Consider the following 24,887-nt stretch of genomic DNA (forward strand, 5'->3'; position numbering starts at 1 on the left):
AAAAGTGTAAATAAGAACCAAACCGTATACTAGATGTTATCAGATAGGAAGACACTCAAATGGGAAGGAGAATTAGAGATGGGGAAAGGGGATAAAATGGAATTGAAAAGCAAAGAATGAAAATGAAGCTTTTATAAATAGAAAAGGGAAGAGACTCCCAAATATGGAAGGCAATGGGGAAAATTATATCATGTATAAGTACAAATTCTCTGTGATGAATGATCATTATGTATATCTAAAATATAAAATAATAATAATAATAATTTAAAAATAAAGTCAATCTCTGTGTCTTCAGAAACAAAACTCAAAAAGCTTCAGACAATGTTACCTTCATTAAGGATATTCAAACTTTTCTCTACTAGTCAGATAGAACAGAGGGGAGGGAGGAGCTGACCATCTTAATTTAGGATTTCACTGAAAATCTATGAGTTCCTTTTCTCCCTAGCCCTGAGACTGCAGGGAATCCCCATTCACCTTTAAAATGCTTAGATGGTATTTCTGGCCTCATTCAAAGTGAAGACTGCAAATTTGTCGGTTGTCTTGAAGCTGGGATTGCTATGTTTGAGTCAATGAGAGTCACCAATGCTTTTATCACAAACCTGGTTAAGCACCAATATTTTTACTGGTTTATCTGCCTTGTGCCAGAAACCAATATAGAATCATCAATCACTGGCTATATGCAGTCTGTCAAGCACTACCAGGGACCAAGAAGTTGCTGCAAATCATTCCAGAACCAGTTCTTCTTTCATTCAAGAGCTTCAACTGTTACATATCCTCCTTGTAGATACTTGTTTGCTCAGCATCATAAAACGTGAGCCATTGTCTTCACTAATTTGAGGCTTGCAATTATATCTTGAAAAACTGCAAAATTTTAGAATTTAGTGAATATCTCGAGGAGAAATTAGAATGTATGTATGTATGTATGTATGTATGTATGTATTTGGAATTGAAACCAGGAATCAATGAGCTATACCCACAGCCCATATTTTTTTTTTTTTTCATTTCAGACTGGGTCTAGAGACTATGATGCTACTACCTCATCTCCCTCCGGGCAGTGCTAGGATTACAGGCTTGTGACACCACACATAGCTCCTACTTTCTAATTTTGTCACTTCCATCCTAAATAACTGCCAAAAGTTTTGTCATTCCTCATTCCCAGCAGAGATCTTCCTGATCCAAACCTAGATTTCCAACCTCTAGGTGCAAAAGAAAAAAAAAATCCATAAATATTATAGACATAGTTGCAAATCCTTAGTTCACATTTGCAAGGTTTTTATGTTTCTCGTAGTCCCTTTGGTCCTTACAGCCTTACAGTTTGGTTGGCCTCTGGTGCATTATGTATATTATCTTTGTGATTGAGCCAAGGGTTCTAACTGTTCTCTGTGGGAGCATTGGGTTGACATTAGCTAGTTACTTCATTCCACAAGAAAAATCTCATGCAAGCTTCAGTTAAATCCAATACAGCTTTTAATACCTGGAGACGAAGTGTCTAAGCACTGTGAAGATTGAAGAATGTTTACAATTTGAGGAAGGGGTGTGGCTTCCCTTTGAACTCTAAGATCTTGATATGAGTAATCATCTTAGAGTTTTTTTTTTACCTGTGTATTTTTCTACCTGTGTGTCACTCATCAATCCATCCACGTATCTTGCTTTCACAGAAATATTGTGGCAATGGATTAGATTGTTATTCAATAAAAATTAAATTCAGTGTTTGCACCCAGGGAAATATTGAGTGGTCATGACCCTGCTGCTGCTGTTGTCCTTGCTGTCTAGTCTCACTGGCTATAGTGAATAAACATTTTATTGCCTCCTCCAATTGTCCTGCTCTTTAAGGTCTAGCTTTCCTAAAGTTCTAGCTATTTTACACTGTTTCTCCAATAAGCCAAATTATGTTAACTAATGTGTTTTATAATGGAACAATTTTTGCTTGACCTTAAGTTAACTAATGGATGCTGCTGTAGTTTTTACATTTATTGCTTTTACATTAACAAGTATTTTATAATGTGTCACCAATCTACCCAATTAATTTTTGTAAGGTTAAATTACTTGTGTTTGAAAACTATAAAAAACATTGAAAAATGTATAACAAGAAAATATATAACATCTTTTAATATCTGCATATTTAATACAAATACATTTTCTTTCTGAAAAGCTAAAATGGAAAATTTGAAGAAAAATTTTCAGGAGTGAAATTTAAAGAAGCAAGTGAAAAACTAATTAAATCGAATGAAAAAACAGGGAGTTTGAATAAAGAGAAACGATGAGAGAGCAAGAGGTCGGATCTTTCAGTAATCATCCATACTTCAAAGGGCAAAGCCAACCTAAGCATCATTAGTAACTATTTCCAGGCACAAGAATAGAGTATATTTCATTTGTATTACAAGATCAACCTCATAATTTAAACTATCAGAATTTTAGATCTAGTGCCATTTTTATATACATAGGTATGTAAAATGATAGTAATTTATTATGCGTTATGTTAGAGTAATAATTGCCCCTGAAATAATTGGTTTATATCTATTATCTTGTGTAATTTTCACAGCAACCGTTTAACATTGCCAGACTTCGTTCCACTTAATCACAGGTCAGCAAACTGGGAGCATAGTCACCATAGAGGATGACTGTAGTCAAAGCAGTGCTGAGATCCTGGGCTGCACAAGCTTTGTCCCATATAACTTGCTGCAAGAGGGACACGGTGTGTAGGTGTACTGTTCCATGTGTAGCCTCCAGTCACATTGGAGACTGAACACTTGAAAGATGCCTCATGCAGCTGAAGAAGTGAATTTTAAATTTCATGCAATTTTAATCAAGTAAAATTTAAATGGTTGCATGTGTCGAATAGCTACCATGGTGGGCAGTATGAGTGAACAGTTGGATAATACAGGGTGCTGAAAATATTCAGCGTATTTGGCAAAATCAAGTCTAACTGTTTCTTAGAGCTAATGAGCTGACATATCAACTCTTGACTTACTTTTTAGTGGAAACAAATATTATACATGGAATAAACTATGCACTAACTTTTATTTGTAAATTACATATAGTTTAATTGTAAATATTTTCTGTGAAATAGAGGACATGCATAAGGTGTCTTCCTTGGTTGAAGGGCAATTTACTTTTTCTTTATTTGGGTTTGTGGTGAGGCTGGCTGGAAACATGCAGCATCCCACACTTGGAAAGTAACAGAAAGATAGAGTGGTTAGTTTTATCTTTACCTAAAATGCAATAGTATTATAGAACTCAACTAGCAATTCTAGTTGACTTCCTCCTTTCTTCTGAAGCAGGCTGACAGGGTGTGCTGAGCAAGTGGTGTGACAGCAAAGGACATTTAGTATGATTCTTGCAGGAGCATGGGAGTGACTCCTTTTCCCTTACATATCCAATCCTGTGGTGATCCTCACACCAATAATGAACAGGATTGGATATGTGCTCTATCCTCTCTAGAAAGCTTTCTCACTTCTCTCTCACAGCCTTTTCAACCAAACAAAAGACATCTTTTGCGTATATAATTATACAAGTAGTGTTTTACTTTCCTTCCCATGCAAGCTGGAAAAGTGAAGTAACATTTGGCATATCTAAGACTATTTTACAAAACAATAGTTTCCTCTTCCAAAGAACTTATGTTCATTATTCCTCCAGAATGAAGTGAAACTTTGCCTCCTTGCTTTATATCCATACTCTCAACTCTTAAAAGATTTAAATTAGTTAGAAAGTTCAAGTCATTCAAGAACTTTAATCCCTCCTCCCATTTCCTCTTCTGCGCCAGTTGTGTTTTACACTTTGTTCAAAAGTTCAGAGTCTGCCTGAGGGTTGTGGCTGCAGAGGGAGTTTGATTGACTGCACATGTGTGAGTGCCACACACACACACATCACCCACCCGGGACACTTTGAGGAAGACGCCCTGCGAGACACACTTCTGAAAAGAGTGCTTGGCTCTGGCCCACCTATACAGAGCTCAGTTCCTAAAAATAGGTGCTTGGTTGCATCCTTGAAACTCACCGCTAAAATAAATTCAGCCATCATCCCATCCACTTGTTGAATAGACCTGTCCGTGGAGCTGGTCTCCACTTCACTTGCTTCAGGGGACTGGGAAATTTGCTGTACAGGAAACGAGGGAGGAAGCTACTCAGTGAAGAATTATAGAGATATATGACATTTCCATGAACTTGGGGTTAAATCTATTATAAAAGGTACGTGGAATACTATCATTCATTCATGTGTGCTTCCAGGACTGCAAAATGCTCTGGCTCATCAGTGACAATCAATGAAAGCCATAGGTCAAATTGTCATTGTTATACAAGGAAATATTCAGTGGGGTTTTGTTATTATGATAATATTCATCATTATTTTATATTATGAAATTTAAGTCTTTATATATGCAACTCTTTGCGAAAAAGCATTTGTCATAATACTGAAAAATAATGAACCCAATTTAATAAAGTCACTGGTAAAAATTTTATAACTTGCAACTAAAGAAAAACTGGATAAAAATCAGTTTGCCTGTAATAGGCATAAATTAAAGTAATACATTAGGAAACACAAAATGGTGTTTTTTAAAATATGGTGATGAAAAGAGGAGTTTGAAATATTTTCAACTGTCTCAGCTTGCTCAGAGAGATGTAGGTAAATTATTCTTTTCCAGTTTTAGTTTGATTCTGTAGCTCTCGCTCTAGCCATGGGCTCACCTCCTCTGGGAGTTTTACTGGAATAAGGATTAAAGACCAAGGTTCTTACACATTTTGCAGAATTAAGAAAAGCATTTCCAGTTGGATCTGCCAGTCCTAATTATCATAACTACAAACTTAAATAGAGAAGACTGAGATTGTACTTTAAACATACCATGCCCTATATACTGTTTCAAATGGATTTTTTTTCTGTCTTCGATTGCCTGCAAACACCTTAATTTGGTCCTGTTGTGCCTTAAATGTTTAGATGTTAAGAGACTGAGTGATTTGGAAAAGACATTATAACAGAATTTCCTAAGACACCAACTAAAAGCAAGGACACTTTAAGATTACATAATACAGCGTTTAAATTTAGCCAGCTGCTGCTGAACTGAAAGATATTTTATTTTTACCAGAACTCTATTTGGTCACTGACAAGCTGTAGATTGTTTGAATTATTTTAAAATTTCATGCACACAGTGCCAAAGGATAAGTAAAATATTTGCCTCAACTACATTCAGTACCATGAATTTTAATATGAAAGAGCACTTATTTAGGGTTTTACTAGGGATTGCCGGTGTGTTTAAAATGTTGGGGCAGAATTAGAAAGTCCTGGATTTTATGCTTGAATATTTTTCTACCCCTTTGCTTCCTCTGAATGTTTTCCCTTCTTGCTACAACCACATGAGCAAACAGCTAGATCCATTTTTAAAAGTCAGCATTTCTCGTATCTGCTATGTGGCAAAGTGCCAGCAGTTTGGGCAAAATAAAGTCTGGACAGCACGATTCTGTTTTCATCAAGTTTAGGGTATCTCAACTGCCTGAAAAATGAGAGTAGACATTCTTCAAGGATCACAGAGGTCTTCACTTCAGAACATGTTGCAGGAGAAATGTCAGGCCCAGCTTCATGTCTCCTGTGATCACAGAGGGAAAGAGTGTTGCCTTTCCTGGGGCTGCTTTGGGGGCAAAGCCTGTAAGTTCATGGATAATTTACTGATGTTTACTGAGACAGCCACCCACCATGCAATCTGTTGGAGTATTCTGTCTCTTACTGCACACCTGCCACATTGAAACATTTTTGCACACCAATATTCTTTTTACAAAGTCAATTGGAGAGCTCAGAGTCCTGTCTAGAGTTAGTAATTTATAGAGCAGATTAGGTACTTAATAGACACCTGGAAATGTAATTGCAAGATTTCTGATTGATCAGTCCATGGGGGACAGAGCTTAATTGGCAGAGTAGTCCTTTTTATTTGCTTCCAATTCCATCTTTTGGGAATATTGAACTTACACTTTCAAATTTAACTAAACCGTAATTTGTTTGTCTCCTATTTCTGAAACAAACACTCCTTCTTCCAAATCACAGTTTCACCCCTTCAAGGGTGATAACTCCAGTCCTTTCTTATTCAGGAACAGTGCTGTTAGAACTGAGTTATCCCGTAAAGGCGCACTGTCTTTATCCAGCTGTGTGGGAGTTTGTATTATCTGTTTCCTCACCCTACCTCTAACATCAAATGTTGTATCTTTTCCTAAAACAAGCTTCCTATCTCCTCTATCTTCCATACTCTGGAGCCTTGTAATTAATCAGGGCATTTCACATTTCTTTTGCTGTTGTTATTATCAACAGTGACCCAGAAACTCACCAAAATCTCTTTTAGACATATTTATAGGGGAATTCAGTCATAGTCTCTCTCCCTTTCTCAGGGCAGAAGCAGGACAGAATCACTCATCTCTGTGATCATTTTTCTTCCACCTGGGCTCCATTCTGAATCTACCCACCAACCCCTCTTACATCTCCCCCACTCTTACATGTCATGAGCCATACCCTTAGAATATGTGAGACACCAACCCTCAGAAACTTCTAGTGGTTCTGCACCAGGAACTGGGGAGAAGGACCATGTGTTTGTTTTTCAATAATTTTTGAAAAAACATCTATAAATCCAGACAAAATTTTTCACATTATTTGTTCTCTGAAACATTGAAATGTATCTCTTAAAAAATTAAGTAGTATGTTTTGACTTGTATAATATAATCACTAAAAGCATAAACAGTAGTTACAATTAGGCAATAAACAAAAGATTTTATTTCCTTAAAATGAGATCAATAGATTAAGCCAGTAATATTTTTATTACTTTTGATGCATCAAATGCTTTATATGTATGTATGTATGTATGTATGTATATATACATATAGAGAGTAATGTACATATTTATATATTTATATAACGGTTCTCAGGACTTTATAGGACTAAATAATGGTATGAATATAATCTGGAAGTGAGCAGCACAGTAGTTAACCCAAATTCCTGGTGGACTAGTGCACTTCTTAAAATTCAAAATACTACCATAGAATAAAGGAATTTATCACATAGATAACACAAAGAACCTCAGAGCCTAATTGGTTTAACTTCTGTAAGCTCTATATTAAGTAAACAGAGGCACAGGAACACCAGTTAGTAACTCAGATAAGGTTTAAGTGCAGAGCCCAAAACCAGCTCTCTAGAGTCTCAGTGCCACATGTTACTCAGCAAGTCTTTGTACTATAATGTCAACCACACTTCACCCCAATGACCTGATATACAATGTGAGGTACATTTTGATAAAGCCTTATTTTTCCAATACAGCCTTTTGTTTCTTTTATTTTGCTTTTCATGTTTCTCTTAAAATAAGGACCAACTGTGTAAAAGGAAACCTAATCCATGTAGTTAGATGAAAATAGTCAATTCAAAAAGTAATGATTGATTCACTTTTCTTGTTACTGAGTACTCGTGTCCATCTTTTTTGTCAATCAAGATTCCTCCTGATAATCCTCACTGTCTTATCATTAGACAGCTCAATTTCCACCAATATTTTTGGCAGACTTTCAAGCAATCTTTGCCTTTTTATTTTTCTAATAGTATACATGATAATTAGTCATCTAGAGCTAAATGCTTTAAATATGTCTGATTCTTCAAAATAATTAATTCCCAAGTTGTTCCAGGCATGCATATGATTTCAAATAAATATATTACTACAATGTTCAGTTTGGGAAGTTTTAGATTTCTAGTTTCTCCTTAGTCAAATATTGAATAGCATCTTCTCCCCAAATCTGAAGATATCATTATGTGTATCCCTAAATGAATTAACTGGATAGTTACCAACACAGAAAAAAGGCAAAAAATTACATGTCACACAAGTTCAACATCCCAGTTCAACATTAAAAATGGTTTTAAATCATGTGCCTAGTGCTTTTCATAAATTTAGTAAATGTGAATTGAATAAAAAGTAATGTTCAAATGATGTTATTTTACTTTTAACTCATAGGAATTTAAGTGTTTTGCAAATGATTTGCAGGTGGACCTCAATTGTGATGGCTTCATATTAGAAATGGTCAATTTATTTATCTATTTGGAAATTGTCTCCCTTTCTAAATCTTTCTTCTTTTTATTTAATTTCTATGAAAGTTTTCTCGATTTTTTTTAACTCAAGAGCCATAACCATCTGTGCAAAGCGTCCTCAGTTGACCAGAATTATCACAATACTATCTCCTATAAAAATATTTTACGTTTTTAAAGATATGCATTTGAATGTTAATAAGAATAGTCACATTTAAAGCACTTATTTGCACTATAACTTCATGGATGATTTATCAATATCTACATTGAGGTTTCTGTTTGTTTTTAGTCAGCACTGTCCTATTATGACAGATTTGTGATATCTAACTGGTAAGCCATTTAGATAAGTAATTAGAAGTGTGTAAACAGCTATAGTGATTAAGTGCTCCAGGGAAATAGTGAAAAATTTCTTTGTAAAGTTAAAGATCACTGTTGATTTATCTACTTTTTTATGTTGGAGTTTTTTAATTTCTACCCATAGATCACTTCATCAAGTTAGAATCCTCTGGGAAAGGCAAAGACTAAATTATGTTTATTCATATGATTAAAGGTTGCTGATTCTAACTGCAAGCTTTACATAAAAGGCACTGTCTCTGCTTCAAGTGCATCCGCAGCCACTTTCCTAGGCACGTTAGGGTAGAAGTCAGCTGCTTTTTTACTAAGATAAAGCCAGGCAGCCTTTGCCAGTTGGCCTCAGGGGACAGAGCAAGGGATGCACAGAGGAAAGCAGCTGCCAGGGACCAACAATTTGATCACCTCCTTCTTTCCCCTGCACCATTCTGCGGTGCTCAAAGTAGGAACAGGACTTCAGTAGGATCTTGACAACTTTAGTAGGAAATATGCTAGTCCTCTGAGTCCTAGAGGTCTCAGAAACATTTATTTTTAGGAATGGAAGTGTACTAGGTCATGTCTGATTTCAGTCACTGACTCATTCTGAAATAGAAATAATTTCAAGATTCGTCATCTCTCCATCATCCAGAGCTGGACAACAGCCACACTTTTCCTCTGTGAAATTTCAGAAAAATGCTTTTTGGAAGGCACATGTTTGTGTCTAATTTCACCCCTTTATTTCACAAAATATCTAGTCCACTTATCACAATTGTCTATTCAAAGCTAGTATTTATAGTTTCTAATATCCCATCTTTAAATAGAAGCAATAAATTATCTCAGACTTCAATTTTTAACGCTTTTGTTTATTTCACCATTTGACTTAGCTGGTCACACTTTTGGGCTATGTTCTTATGCTACATTATTAACTTTTCTTCCAGTTATCTTCACATATATGTGTACGTATATATTTTCTTTCTGCAAAGCATACCACTACCTGTGTTTCCATAGTCTCCATTTCTTTCAAATCCTCAAAGTCTATTAAGATATTCAAAGAATGATGACTGTTTCTTAAATAATGTCCACTATCAACAATATCATGCATAATGATACCCATTTTAGTTTATTGTGTAATACTGCGTAAGACAGCTTGACATAGCTTTCTGCAAGTATTTTTACTGACAAAGTACAAAGTTAAATTTTAATAATAATAGTAAAATTTTCCTACGCAATTAATCTTCTAAGAATAGATATATAACAGGAGTTTCAGCAACTGATATATAAAATTTCATTATTAATAGCATTTTCACACTTTGATCAATGCTTCAAGTTAGAAAGTTTTCATAACTGATCTTTCTGTTTAATTTATGATATTTTTAATTCCACTTCTAGTGCCAGGGGGATAGCTCAATGGCACAAGTGCAACTTGCTTGGCCAATGCAAGATCCTGAGTTTAATTCCCAGTTTCAAAAAAAATCCATTGCCATGAAGAACCTCTGGAATATCTTTGTTGACCCTAAATATATAACCATTCTTAAAATACACAAAGTAGCCTCTATCAGCATTATCACACCATCATCTTCTAGAGATAGTGGAGATCACAGAAGAATTCTACATGACACTATATACAGAAACCAGAAATTCTCTCAGTTTGACCATAATGAACTGAAAGATTTTAAAACCAGCTGCCTGAGTTTGAATTCTGGCTTGCTCACCTGCCTCCTAGTTGACCCTGGAAAAATTAACAACTCAACTTAATTTCCACGTTGGAAAATAGAGATGCTAGTGTTTGTCGTATAGAATATCTGGAAGTTTAAATAAATTTATATTAATAAAGTGACTTAAACTTTACTGTTTGGCACATAGTAAGTACTTGGCACATAGTAAGTGTTAACTAGTAATAATATCATTATTATTTAGTATTTGATGCTAGTTTAAAAATCATTACTAACATAATCTCTGGGATCCATATTTGAATGTGAAGTACCAAATTATTTGTAGGTTACATGTTCAAAATAGCAACCTAGTAAAAACTGTTTAAGAGAGAATGTTATCTTGCTTAATAGTCTTTTCTGTTGTTGAAAGCATCCTTATATTTCACAAATGTCTTTTTCATGTTAAATTAAAATTTTCTGTTCTCTCTGGAATTGTAGAAATACATTAAGTGCCCTCTCTCTATTATATTTATGTCAATACTTTGTGAAAATAATCTTTCAGTTATTCTCATATGATTGGCATCACATCACACACAGACACACAGAGCTAAAGACACCAATCACCTTAATCCTAATGGCTCCAGGTTCCAACATAGCTACTCACAGCGCACTTTGGACCTTGTCACTAGTGTGACCTAGTCTGTAGAATCAAAATACACTCATTTCTCACAATTTTCTCTCTTAATGTTTTCCACTGGTTACTGATCACTGCTGACTGATCTGGAACCTCAGCATATACACTACATTTTCAGTATCTCATGTCCATAGCTCCGTCGAGCTCTGTGTGCCTCAACTCTCTCTGTCTTTCTCTGTCTGTCTGTCTCTCTCTCTCTCTCTCTCTCTCTCTCTCTCTCTCTCTCTCTCTCTTTCTCTCTCTCTCTCTCTCGGATCAATTCACAGTAGCTAAGTAAAGATGGGAAGAAAACTCACACTCATTCATGAGGGGTGTACTGAATGTTTGACCTGGCAGATCAAACTGCTTATCTTGGAAATATAAACTAGAAAAGGCAAAGGAAAACACACTGGCTGAAGGAAAGCAAAAAAAAAAAAAAAAAAAAAATCAAAGGGCAGTAAAATGGTGCAGCATTTCAGATTCAAGAGGAAAAGCTAAACCACAAGCAGGAAAACATATCAAAGATTAGAAGTGAGAGGGACAAGTTTCGATGGAAAGAGCATATACTTCACAATAAAAGCCGAGTCCAAGCCCTGTGTCTGAGAAGTTCCTTGCTCTAGATTTCAGGGGTCATGTTGAGACCCTAACGAAGCTGTGCCAGCCTAATGCCCACTCAGCCTGGCCCTTATTGCCAACTTCAGCAGCACAGCTCACACTGACACACTCGTTCTTACACTTTGTTCTAAATCTGCCTCAACAAAGCCAGTTCAGACCATACACAAATCTGCCTTTCTTTTTTTTCCTGTTTTAGACAAGATTGCGCTTTGTAGTTCAGGTTGGCCTAGACCTCACTGTGCAGTCAAGGATGCCCTTAAACTCACGGCAGTTTCTCCTGCCTCAGCCTCCTGAGTGCTGGGATCACAGGTGTGCACTGCCCAGATTGCTTTTTTCTTTTTAAATTCCCATTCCCAAACTGCTGTGAGTGTGAGCATGTATGTGTGCACATGCACAAACATGTGTTAGACAAAATTTCCTAATTTTGTATGTATGCTGCGAAGTGAGAAAAGCTTCCTAATTTTTCACATATGCTAATATTCAACAATCATTTTATTCCCTTTTAATTGACCCCTTATTACACTCATCATTATCACTGTGTTCTCTATTTTAATACACTACTGAAAAATTTGAAAATAAGCAGGAGTATGTGGGCAATTTAAGAAAAACAGCCACACTGAATTTGAAAGGTTTTGGCCACATGAAATAAAGGTTTAGTTACCAGAGTCGTACATTGAGTGTAACTCAGGTGAAAGAGAGCTGATGGAAAGTACACATAAGACCAAAAACAAATGCTGCAGGTACAGCGCTGAGAACATAAGTGTCTGGCTGACGGGAGGTGTGTGTGTGTGTGTGTGTGTGTGTGTGTGTGTGTGTGTGTGTGTGCAAAGGCAGGCCGCAGTAGACATGTGTTATTTGCACCTGATCAGAGCCACTCGCCAACTTCGAGCTCAGGCTCAACGTTTTATGAGCAATGATGCAGAAAATGCTGCAAAGCACCAGCATTTTGAATTCTTCCTTCTGTGATACTTTCTCTTATGGCAGCCAAGAGTCAGGTTTGGTGAGGTTTATGACATTTTCCCGGGGCCCTGTACTTCTAGTGAGTGGAAACGGGCTGAGCACCACATCTGCTTTCCCTGGCCAGCTTCCCACACAAGAGTGCACTGGGACACCCTGAAAACCTACAGAGGTCTCATAAAACAAGGAGGCCAGTGCACCTGATGACACGGTGCTCTAAAGAAAAGTGTGGGTACATCTGTGTAAGCGCACTGGTGCCTGTGTGCTCTGTGTGGACTCTGCTCACTGGACCAAAGAGGCTAGTTTTCTTCTTCTGGAGTAAAATATGATGAGAACATGAACATATTTGGAATTTTTTTACTTATAACCTTTTTCTAATTGAATTCTCCAGCTATGTAATAACAAGAGTTCTGGCAGAAATTAAACTTGGCAGACAGCCCCAAGTTGACTGGTTTCACTTTCCAAGCAAACATTCTTGCACAGTTCTAATTTTCACTTGTTCTTGTGATGCCCTGCTGAGAATTTGGGAGAATGAGCTGGGTTTAATTGTGGAATGCTCACAGATTCACAGACAGGCATTTATTTTTGTTGTCTCCTGGAAGCGCTGATATCTACTTCCACATAACTTCTCTGTGTTGCTTAATAAATTCTCTTGCAGAATTTTAAATTTGTTTTCTGCTCTTTAAACAAAGATAATAAAAGAAGGTAAGAAAATCTGTCAGCAGCAACCATGAAAAGATCAGTGTGGGAATTTACAATATTATTTCAAGCCAAAATTATTTCATAAATGCTCAATGGAAACAAATTGCATATATACCATATTAAATGTTAAGTAATTTTGAAGCTGGTCACTTTAGTCTAAAATATCAGTTTATTTCTTGACAATAAAAAAGTTTCAGTTCCATATTAAAATGAAGGTTTAATAACCAGTTTTACCAAAATGTTAAGGAAAACATGCTTCTCAACATCAGGAATAATACATAGATATAGTTCTTTCAAATGCTAAACTATATCTCCCTCCCCCGCCGAGGGCCAATGCACCATTTCTGGACTGTGCTGATATATGTGTACCAAGCTGTAAGCTGATGAACCTAAGAGAGTGTTCCTGAACTTATGATAAATTTCATTTTGTGCACTGCTGGATTTAAAGATAAAAAGCTGATGCTGAGTTACCGGCAAGTGATTGACAATCTACAGTTATAAAGAAGTGTCTAAATTTTTAAAATAACTTTGCAAAGAAAGAAAAAGTTGTTTAACTTTACCATCTGACTTCCTTTTAAGTTGTCCTAAGGCAGTAGTGGGAGATCAAACTAAGTAAGTGATCACCCAAGGTTTTTGGTGCAGAAAAGAAGAGATTTTAGGAGACTGATAAAACTCTTTAAAGTTGTAAATGATGAATTTCATGTGGAATTTTAAAAAGAAGCCCAAGTCATAATAATTTTGTATTGCTTTTGGCATTTGCCTGTTCCCCACTCTGCAATCTTCTTTCTTCTCACCTGGAGTTTAAATACCGTTGGTCTAGGAAAACTTTGCTTGCAAGTGTTAATTAAATTCTTTGTTGTTCACAGATGCTACTATCTTAATGTGTGTGGAAAAGAAAAGATTTCATTTTGAATAACATTTAAAAGTTGATTTTTTTTTTATTTCATCCCCTTTTAAAACAAGTTAAATAAACAGCATAAAATGATTTCCTCCACTTACGATGCACTTACGAAATTAGGTTTTAAAGGGGGGGGGGGATACCCATGCCAATTTTATAAGACAAATAACTGTAAATAAATTAAGGGATGATGAGACCTACTAACTATGCAGTCCATCTGTATCCTAAGCAGGGAAGACTATTAAATTACAGTCCACTCTTTGGACTGTTCCTGGTACCAGCATATCATTAGAACTCTGACATCATCTCCTTCTTTTGCAATGACATGCTGCATGTTTGTATGCAAAAGGTATTTAGGTCACGTTAACAGTGACAGGAGAGAGCAACCATAACCAAGCATGAGATTGACTCAAAGTTTTGATACATAAAAATTACTATAGCTTTAATATACAAAAATTCTTTCTCCAAATTGTAAATATCTTGGTTAGAGTATGTACAGCATTATCCAGTATCTCTTCCAATTTAGGAGACAGTAATCAGAAAGCAATGTTGACACTACAAACATTTGAACAAGATGCCAATTATCTTTTATTTTAGAAGCGTAGAAAAACATACAGCTTTGATAAGACAAATAATACCCAAAGATAATTCCTAACATTTTGATTTGCTATTAGCATTTTATCATCACCAAAAATAAATGATTAAAGGCAAATTATTTGGAATATGTTGAAGGCTTTGTGTAGAATATTTCCAAATATATTACTACTTCAAAAGAGTAAATTTGCCTGCAGAATAGGTTATTCACTAAATAGTATTGCATTATTGAGGCATTTTTACTTTTCTACATGATTACTTAACATTTCTAAACAGTTTTCAGTAGAAAAATTTGAAATTTGTGTGGTTTCCTTTCTTTGACTAAGTCTATCAGTCATTACATTCAAAAGCAACAAAAATCATAGTATGCCACAGTTTATAGGCTTACAGAAAGCATTTTCAATAAGAATTTATGTGTGATCATTAAAAAGTTTGTACAATTTCAGAGACAAAATTTCTCTAAGGTAAAATTGAATGATTTAACATATATTCTATTGTTCAAAGGAAAAATGTTATTAATACAAGAAAATTTGCCACTACATCTATGTCTAAGTTGGTTAAAGTTAGAGTTTTATGATTTGGGCTTTCTTTTAACATTCTTAGTCCTAATAAATTTTGGATGCTATCCTGGGGAGAAGAGAAGGTTAGGAAGAGAGTGATAACTTGGGAAAACTCTAAAAACAGATCTAGACCGTGATCATTCGGAATACTTTGAGCACAGAAATCATTTAAGTAACAGTAAATAATTATCTTTTCTATCTCTGTGCTCAGATAACTTAAAGATGGGCATACTAGCAAATTGTTTTCCAAAGCTGCAGATTATTAAAGGTTCCACTCTATTTCATAGTATTTTTTTAATCTTTTAAATACTAACAACATACTTGGAATAAAACAAAAAAGTTTGGTACATATTAACCAGCTTCATGTGGAATTTTACAAAGATGTGAGACATGAAAATTTGTAATTTTCTTAAGGAGAAGACAACTTTTAAGCTATTATATGGGTTATATTCATCCACCAATGACCTGCTTTGACCCTGAATAAGATCAATTTTTGTGCATTCCAGAGGCTTCCGCGTGCTGCAGTCTTAAAGAGGCAGGCACACTCGCTGTGAGTCATAGATTGGCTTTGTGGCTGTCCCCAGGGCTGGGGTGATGAGCTCATTTACTTCCTCTTTCTCAACTTTTCATTTTAACCCTAGAAAACAGAAAGAAGATGCAATTCTTTACACAGGCATTTGTCACCTAGAGAAGAAATCACCCAGAAAGTAGAATTTTAAAAATGGAGAATCCCAGAAAAACGTAAGAAAAACAGGAATGAGCAAATATAAATTTTTAAAAGTGTAGGGGAGCAAAGAAGTTGGAAGACAAATTTATACCAGAAAAGATGGCAGCTCAGTAAGAGAAGGCATAATGTGGAATGATAAGATTTTGAAATTTTCTAGGACACAATTTCAAAAGAAGAGGACAGAACTCAATATAAATAGAAAAAGTACTCAAATAGAATATCCATATTCAGAGTAACTAAATATAATAATGCTTTCTCACTAAAGGTACTTTTTTCCCCACAATGCTAAGTTTTGCAATATAGAATACTTACAGCGGCATTATAACACGTTATAAAGGAAGACTCAATTCCTTTGGTAATAGTCAGAAGGATGACAAAGTCTTAGAGAGGGAACCAGTCATCATCACCTGGGCTGGTCTAGGAAAATTCACTATGCCAAACCCCCTTCTTAGAGACCCCGTAGGAAATTTTTTTTAAAAATGAGTATCTCTTTGAAGTGATACATCTACAGTTTTATAGAAAATATGTAGAGCAGAGGAAACCATGGAGATTCCTTTGGACAGTAAAGAGTAGATTTGTCCCTAAGCTTGATATCCTAAGGTGATTTTCATGAACTTTACATTTCCTGGGGAACTCATGTTGCTTACTAGGGAAATACTGGCAGGTCATTCTCTAGTACTGAGCACTGATGAAGCAACATGTTGAATTCACATACCACTGATGGTGACTTTTTTCTGTTGTATATTCTTTTCTCCAATACCGTAGCCATATGAGTAAGTCTATGTTTCCTTGCTTGTCCAATCCTACACAGAATTATCCATTCTTTCATGATATCTTGTGCTCTCTTTGTTTCAGTCATCATGGTAGATAGTTGGCTTATAAACAGAAATGAAATAACCTCTTTAAAGGAGGAAAGAGTTTAGATTCACATGAATCAGATTCAAATTCTGTTCTCACTATTTACTGACAACTGAAATTTGGGAGAACGCTACTTTAAAACTCCTTAAAATTTTGGAAGATGACAGAAATATTCATTATTTACTATGTGGAATATAAGCCTAAGTCTCACTTTGAAAAGATTTTATTGACACTAAACAAGTGGACATCTCTGTATTATCATTACCATTATATAGAAAAGAAAGAAGAAGACTTAAAGAAGCAAGCAACTTGGTGAAATTCAAACATTAAATGGCAGAAAGGGACTGGAAATCAGACACATAGCTCCAGAGCCAATGGCTTGTCCCTAGTGAGTCTATCTCTTCAACATACGCTTACAAATCTGTCCTAGAGGAGCTTGTGAAAGAAGAAAGAAATGAGGACAAGGGACTTCCAGATGCACTGTGAGTGTCATTTAGCACAATTATAAATGTAATTTTCAAAGTGGAGGGCAAAGCAAAGTGAGCTGCTTGTTTCTGGGGTACAGGGGACTGCAAGAGAAATTCAGCTCCCCTGAGACTATAAGTGATATTCAATCCTTTCCATCTGTTTGGACTTCATTCATTTTAATCTGTTTTCATCCCAATGCAAATAAATGGGGTTTGGGACAATGGTGGGAATGTGTAGTGCTTGCCACCCACAATAAGGAGGGTGCATTGGGAGCTTCTTCAGACATGCCAGTTTCGTCAGAAGGACCAGCCATCTGGAAACTTGTTTTATCCAGAAATGAACACTGAGATGATATAGACTGTTTTATTTCTGGTTTTAGAAAGAAAGTTAGATCAACATTTCTTAAGACCATATTTCTGAACAATCTCTAGTGTTTTTCTTTTCTTCTCCTTTCAAGTGGCTCATGACTAAATATAAGGGTGATTAATCTGTCCCCAGCGCTCAGCAATGTGATTGGTGAGCAGGATATGGAAAATAGATGTTTGTTAAAAGAATGTATGACTAAAGTTTTTCCTTTCTCTGTTCACTTGGATATGTACCAAAATCCCTTTTCATATTCGATGTCTATAAGGTTCAAAGATTATATATATAACTGAATAATTTACTTTTATTTCTAATTCTAATCTCAAGTTTATAAGAATGAAAAGGAACCATTTAAATCTACAGAAGTTTAGCATGTAGTTTTCCTTTGATTTATCTCTAGATGACATTGATATAAATATTTAGGAAGTATCTATGTGTAGCTATTTAGAAAGCAGAAAGGCTTAAATTCATAACTTTAATTAAAAATTTACTTAGAAATTAGTGTTATATTTTAGAGCAACTATGTTTACTTAAAGAGATTGGGTGGAGTTCAATAAACATGTATGCAAGTTTACCTTCCAAGCCAGCAGGCTTTGCCATTTTTTAAAATTTAATTCTGTTGTAATCATTGTTTCTTAACTAGTAAATGGGAATAAATCACATGCCAGATATGGTCGTTAAGAGAATTAATGGTATATTACATGTAAAATGATTAACTTGTAACAGAGTCTCATTAACAGATGGTTACATATGTCTGATTGTGCTAAAGAAGTGGCCAACAAAAGATTTATCCTGTAAAAATATGCATCATCTACAAATATTTAATGATACTAATTAATTTGACCATTTTGATTAAACAAATTACTTTATTCAATTATCGATTTTAACTGGCCAAATCTCAAGCTAAGCAATTAATTTTAAAATGTCTAATCCTTATGTGATTAAATGTTCAAATAGGTCCAACCTAGCAAAATTTTTATACTAATTATTGTCAAAGTTTTTATTAAATTCTATTCATAACTGTTTTACTACCAGAAGTACTTTCTGTGAGCTGAGTTGCAAAACTTGTTAACAATTCTACAGAACAAGAAGTTATTACTACTAGGAATAACAATTCTGTTACTTATGGGGATTAGAATCTAGATAGACACTAGAGTCATATATATATCTATATATGTATATATAGATATATATGCATATATATGTGAGTTTCTTCAGTGCATGACAAGTAATTTCAAAGATGCCTCTAACAAACTATAGTTGATTTACATACAAGAGTGTAATTTGGAAAAAAGTTGGAAGTGAAATATACTTTAAGAAAAATCTAGTAGGTAGTGATTTCCGCCTGGGACAGATTTATGTATACCTACAGGTTAATGGTTACATTAGTTTCCTACTGGTGAGTTGGCAACTTATCATAACAGAATGTTACATAAGCATGAATTTAAATGATGGTACTAGGGGTCCAAAATTCACAAGGAGTTTCATTGCACCAAAATCAGTTTAAGTATTTCCAGAAGTGTTCAGGAAAATCTGCTTCCTTTGGATTTCCAGCTTCTGGAGCTGATCACCAGTATTGCTTCCTTCCACCTTTAAAACCAGCAGTATTTCTCCTCGACCCTCTCTCCTAATTACTGTCCTCACATCTCCTCTCTCACTCTCTTGCTCTCCTTCCTCCTTCTTTCTCTTATTAAGACCTTTATAATTATACTGACCCACTTCTGGAGAATCCAGAGTAATTTTCCCATCTCAAGATCCTTAACCTCCTCACATCCTCAAAACCTCTTTACCATGTAAGGTAATATACAATAGGCTTTGGGGAGCGGGATGTAAGCATATATGGGATAACTAAAACTTGTCTTCCACAGTGCTCCATCTGCTCTTCTTTCTATGAGAAGACGCTAGCTATAAATGATCTCTCTCAGTAAGTGGTGAACAAGGAGAATGGTGGTTAGGGAAGAGTCAGTAGGGAAGAAAGCTAATCTTTTTCATCACCACGAGATACATGCATTTGTTAATGAAAAAAGCACAGCACAGTAATCAGAACGGATGGATTACAGAGAAGGAACAAGGGAATAGGATAACAAAGAGATTAGTTTAAGAAAGGATTTCTGCTCTTTCTGGAAGGATGCCACAAGATAGCTTTTATGCTAGCATGGCACATTCTCTCATTTGTTTTATTCCTTTGCCCTTCCTCCTGTTTTTATTTTTTTTTTTTTAAATCTGTGAGTCAGTGCAGGACTGTGCTCTACACTTACTCTTTCATTTTATTCTCCTTCTATATCTCAATTTTATAACACTCAAATAGGATAAAAATATTTAAAACTCAAGTTGATTACAAATTTTATTTGGCAGCAGCATTTTGAATGTTTAAAAGACATGAATTTTCTTATTAGTCAAGGGATATGCAAATATTCAGAATTATAGAAAATTTTACTCCTGCTAATGGCTCTGAGCTTATGATACATCTATTGGTATGAGAGCCTGTGCGCAAATCCAACTCTGGTTATAGGTCATATTTTTAGTTTTGATAGAATTCAGTTTATCACTCTCCCAACTCAGTTCTAAATCAATTTTCCAAGTAATAAACAGTTGACTTCTTTATAACACATCCAGAATAAAATAGCACGGCCACTACTGTGTCCCTGCAAGCACCCGGGTCTTCTCACAGATGATATCTAGGATCGCTGCAACCCTGGTGCATTTCACTCGATCCCGGGGGGGTGGGGGGGAATACATAAAGATTCTTGATAGATCTTAGCAAATTGCAAAGAAAATATTAAATTATATTCTAGGATTTTTTTCTTACTAATCAGTTTAAGTTGCTATTAAACTTCATAAATACTTGTGAGTCGGGTGTATATGCTAGATCAGCATATAGGAATTTTTGAAATATTTTATTATATAAATATTTTGATCTATTTGCAACAGAAAAAGGCATCATTTTCTTGTTTGAACTTAACCTTCACCAGTTACTGCACACGGGGAAGGCCGTGTTTTGGACACTTGTGCCTCTTAAGAAACAAGATAGAACTGAAGTTAAGCTGTAAGCCCTTGGAGTATGAAAACTTGGCTTCCCTTCCTCCTGAGAAGCACATCAGCCACCTACCTGGACCACACTGTATAACCTTCCACACCTCTATTTCCTATGTATAAATCTATAAAATGGAGATAAAAGTACAAACAATCTCTGTCTCTAGTGTGGTTAAGGTCATGAAACGGACTAATACCTGCCTGATACATAGAATGTCCTTTATATGTATTTATTATTTTTTTTACTTGTGAATGATTTTGCAAGTTCTTTATTCACATCTAAAAATATTAGCATTTTTCTGAATTGTCCCTATTAATAATTAACACTTACATACTATTGCCCACATAAGATCATTTATTTTGAGTGTTTTAATTCAGAAAATCCATCTAAAATCATTTTGTGAACTACTTACATTTCTCTGAAGACTTTCATAACTTTATAAAATATATCAATTTTAGCCTAAATGGTATTTCATTTGCTGTTTTCTGTGAGGCTAGGATTTCTTAAAATTTTCCTCAAAATCATTACCCAGTTTACCCCACACAGTTTCTTGGTGATGCTATAGTTTCATGATTTCTGCATCTTTCGCTCTCACATAGATTCATGTTACTAACTCAACCCTACGATTCAGTGCAGAATTTCCTCTTCTTGGGATGCTTTCCTGGACACCATCCCATTGACACTCCAGATATACTAGGTCCTCCCCAAGGTTCCCAACTCGTCTGGTACAAACCAGGAAAATATCACACTAAACTTCTCTCTATGTCTCTCTCTCTCTCTCTCTCTCTCTCTCTCTCTCTCTCTCTCTCTCTCTCTGTCTCTTTGACTCTGTCTCTGTCTCCCTCTCTCTTTCTCTTTCTGTCTGTCTCGTTGCCTCTGTCTCTGTCTCTCTGTCTCTCTCTCTCTCTTTCTGTCTCTCTCTGTCTCTCTATCTCTCTGTTTGTCTCTCTCTCTCTCTTTCACTCTGTAGACTGAGGCTCTGGAGGATAATGAAGGTCCCTTTTGCTTTGTGTAATCTAAGGATAAAGAAGATTAATGAATAATTATTTTAAACTTTATTCATTATACAATTCAAATAATTTAAGTTTACGATTTCATCTGCTAAAGATGGAAGATGTCTTACAGTTCCTCACCTGTAAATTTCTCTTTTGTATTTCTGATGGCTTTTTTATGTCTCTAAACTATACTAATCAGCATATAGTAGTCTATAATTGTTATGGCTTTGTAGTAGGACGATAACAATAGAATGGTCGCCTATCTCAGTAACTGTAATTCGTTTATATGCATACTTTGCCTGAATAGACTTAGTCATAATAACCTTTCTTCATTTATATTTGCCTGGTAATTCTTTGCTCAATATTTGTTTAAGTTCTATTTTACTTTAGGTTTATTTCTTGCCCATAAAATACGGTTGAACTTACTTATCTTCCTCTTTCAGTATGAAGTCTGTTCGGTGGCTACTTGGACAATAAAAACATACTTGCCTGGTGTGTGCCATATATTAAAGTATTATAGTTTTTGAGGCTTTGTTTTTCTTTGTTGCTGTTTTTTATATGGCCTGTGTTTGACTTTTTGTTGCCTTTCACATGGTTGTCAACTCAGATTCATACAAAACCTTGCTTCACAATCCTAAAATTTCAGTAACTCATACTGGTTCTGGAGTTCCCTTCAGCTTTCAGTGTTGGAAAGGAACATTATAAAAACATCTGAATGATGTTTATCTAGAAACTCTTCATGTCTGCATTATTGGAACATTTATCTTTTCCTTAAATTTAGATGTTGACAAGTATTTGCCAGCACATTGGTGTGTTTAACTTTATTCTGAGTTATGGAAAATGGTTTCAGTCTAAATTTCATTTTCAACAGTGTAATTCTTCTATTATACCTTATTTGTTCTTCCTATTTCCTGAATTGCATACTGCAATGATTTTTGTTTAGATTTTGCAGCTTTCCACTTTCGCCATCTTCTTTCATATTCTTGCTAATGCTCCTGATTTTCTTTCTGTAGCATATATTTTTCTACTTATCTTCAATGTGCATTTTAATTCTCCTAAATACTTTAATACTTTTAATTTTTTAGTTCTTTTCTCGTTCCTTGTGACTCTCGACATTCTACCTCAGCCAGCAGAAAACCAGACGTGACTAACCCAACCCAGGCACTAACAAGTAGTACTAGAAAAAAGTTCAAAGTATTTTTTACTTTATTTTACAGACTTTTGCATAATCCACATTAGGCAAAAAAGATAAAAGAATATGACGATTCCAAAAATCTTTAAACAATGCTAGAGTAAGATAGCTCTAAAGCAACTCATATTTAATATTTATTTTTCAAACAATGACATCAATTACATTATTATGAAATTGTCTTTCTAAAATAGGTTTATTCATAGCTACACTGTGGAAATATGTCTTTCATGTTCAGAAAATAATAAAAAATACTAACATGTTTTAAAAGTAGCTGGGAGAGGTGGCTTAGGACCAAATGCCCAGCACACTGGGAGGCTGATGCAGGAGGACAGACAATTCAGTCCTGGGCAACTTAGCAGCTTACCAAGACTCTTCAGATGAAAGATGAAATCTGTTTCTGGCTTTAGAAATAAGCTAGTGACAAAGTAGTTGGTTTTGTGATCCTTGCACTTTAGAAATCTTCTGCCTGACATTTTTCTTATTCTGACATTATTTTTGAGAAATATAGTCTCTCTATCAAGCTGATGACATTTATTACCAAACTGTTACACTGTGAAGCTCTTAGGGCCACGCTTATAACTCATTTCAGAATTTTAGATAGTTGTTTATGAGATATAAGAATAGACTTGTCATTTCTTAATGTTGTATGAACATATCATCTTTATAAGCTGCTGAATTCCAAATTTGAAACTTCCTGAAGGAAATGTTTAGCATGATTCATATGTTATGCAGCAGTGACCCTTCTGAAATATCTTGTGATATCAGTCTGTGTTTGTTACCAATTCTCTTATAAATAACAGATGTTATAAAATTAGAAAATTCCAGGGTATGTTAGCTACACTGACTATTCTTTATTTTGTCTTTGACATCGAGGAGTTATTATTGCATCACTTCCAAGGAAACACAGAAGAGTAACTATACAGCCACTTCTATGACTGATTGCAGATGTGTGAAAAATTTTCAAAAAAGGACAATGATTCTGCTTATAAATATTGTACCCTTGTGCTTTTGGAAAGTGGTTTGAACATGTACTCTCCATAGAAAGTAAAATTCATGCAGCCAATGTATGTGCCTGGGAAAATATTATTCATTGATTGATTTAGGATTTTTTTTTAATAGTAGAAAGAATTTTAGGTTGAGGCTTGGAAGGTAGAATTCTAGTCACGTGGTGTTTTGTGATTTTAAAACATAATAATGACACAGATGTGGTGTGGTGGCAACAGCCTGTGATTTCAGCAGCTGTGGAAAATGAAACAGGAGGATGGCATGTCTGAGGCCAGCCTGGGCAGCTCAGAGAAACTGTTTCCAAATTTTAAACAAACAAAACCAAAATACAAAGCCATGGTATACAGTTTAACACTCCCTGATTTAACCCTTTGTATTGAAATACTAATATTTAGTATTACTAAACTAAGAAGAAGGAGAATGACAGTAGTGATAATAAGTTGGATTTATTTGCATTACACAAGTACTTATGTTTTAAAAAATTATAACATAAATCTTTCTCTACAAGAATTTCCAAATCTTATGCATACTAAATGTTTTCTTAAGATTGTATAAGTTTCTCAAATAAACCTCTTTTGTAGAACTATCAATAAATACCTTTTAAAGAATTTTTAGAATTAAAAATAAAAGAATTTCAGAATTTTTATAAAAGAAATTTCTATCTTTCATATCTAACTATTGTAACGATAACATCTTGTAGTTTTTAGTATTTCATTTTCTTACAAATTACTTACCTATATGCTACTTCTACTTCACAGGATATATTTTATTTCACAAAGACTATTTTTAATGACCTGCCAATTATGTTTGTAAAACAAAAAATACATAAACTCATTCTGTACTTGGTGGGTGATCGATTCTAAACAGTGAATGAGTGACTTTCTAATGGGTAAAACAAATACTGACCAGACACACAACTGTGAGGAAGAGAATTTTATCTGGGCTCCCAGTTTGTAGAGGTTTCAGGCCATAATTGGCTGGCTCCAAGGAAGGTGGATGCAGAGAAGAGGGAGCTCGAAGCATGACAGCCGGAAGCTGAGAGAGAGATTGAGAGAGAGAGAGAGAGAGAGAGAGAGAGAGAGAGAGAGAGAGAATGATACCTCCAAGCCAGGCCCCCAGTGACCCAGCTCCTCTAACCGGCCTTCCCAGTTACTTAGCCATAAACACATTAGTGAACTAATCTTCTGATGAGTATCACAATCATGATTCAGTTGCTTCCCCAAAGCCCCA

The 24,887-nt window shown here is 35.1% G+C and overlaps 1 protein-coding gene across 1 annotated transcript in view; it reads left to right on the top strand.

The window, feature by feature from the left end:
• Window positions 1-4,003: 4,003 nt before the first annotated feature.
• The window catches only part of Xirp2 (xin actin binding repeat containing 2), a 73,964-nt gene continuing 53,080 nt past the window's right edge, over window positions 4,004-24,887 (top strand). Inside the window, exon 1 of the mRNA XM_013142640.2 lies at window positions 4,004-4,187. The gene's annotated coding sequence lies outside the window, so the exon portion shown is untranslated. The remainder of the gene's footprint in view (window positions 4,188-24,887) is intronic.

This window comes from Cavia porcellus, unplaced genomic scaffold (genome assembly GCF_034190915.1).
Source record: "Cavia porcellus strain 051 isolate PalLab524CR breed Dunkin Hartley unplaced genomic scaffold, mCavPor4.1 scaffold_12, whole genome shotgun sequence".
Lineage (NCBI taxonomy): Eukaryota > Metazoa > Chordata > Mammalia > Rodentia > Caviidae > Cavia > Cavia porcellus.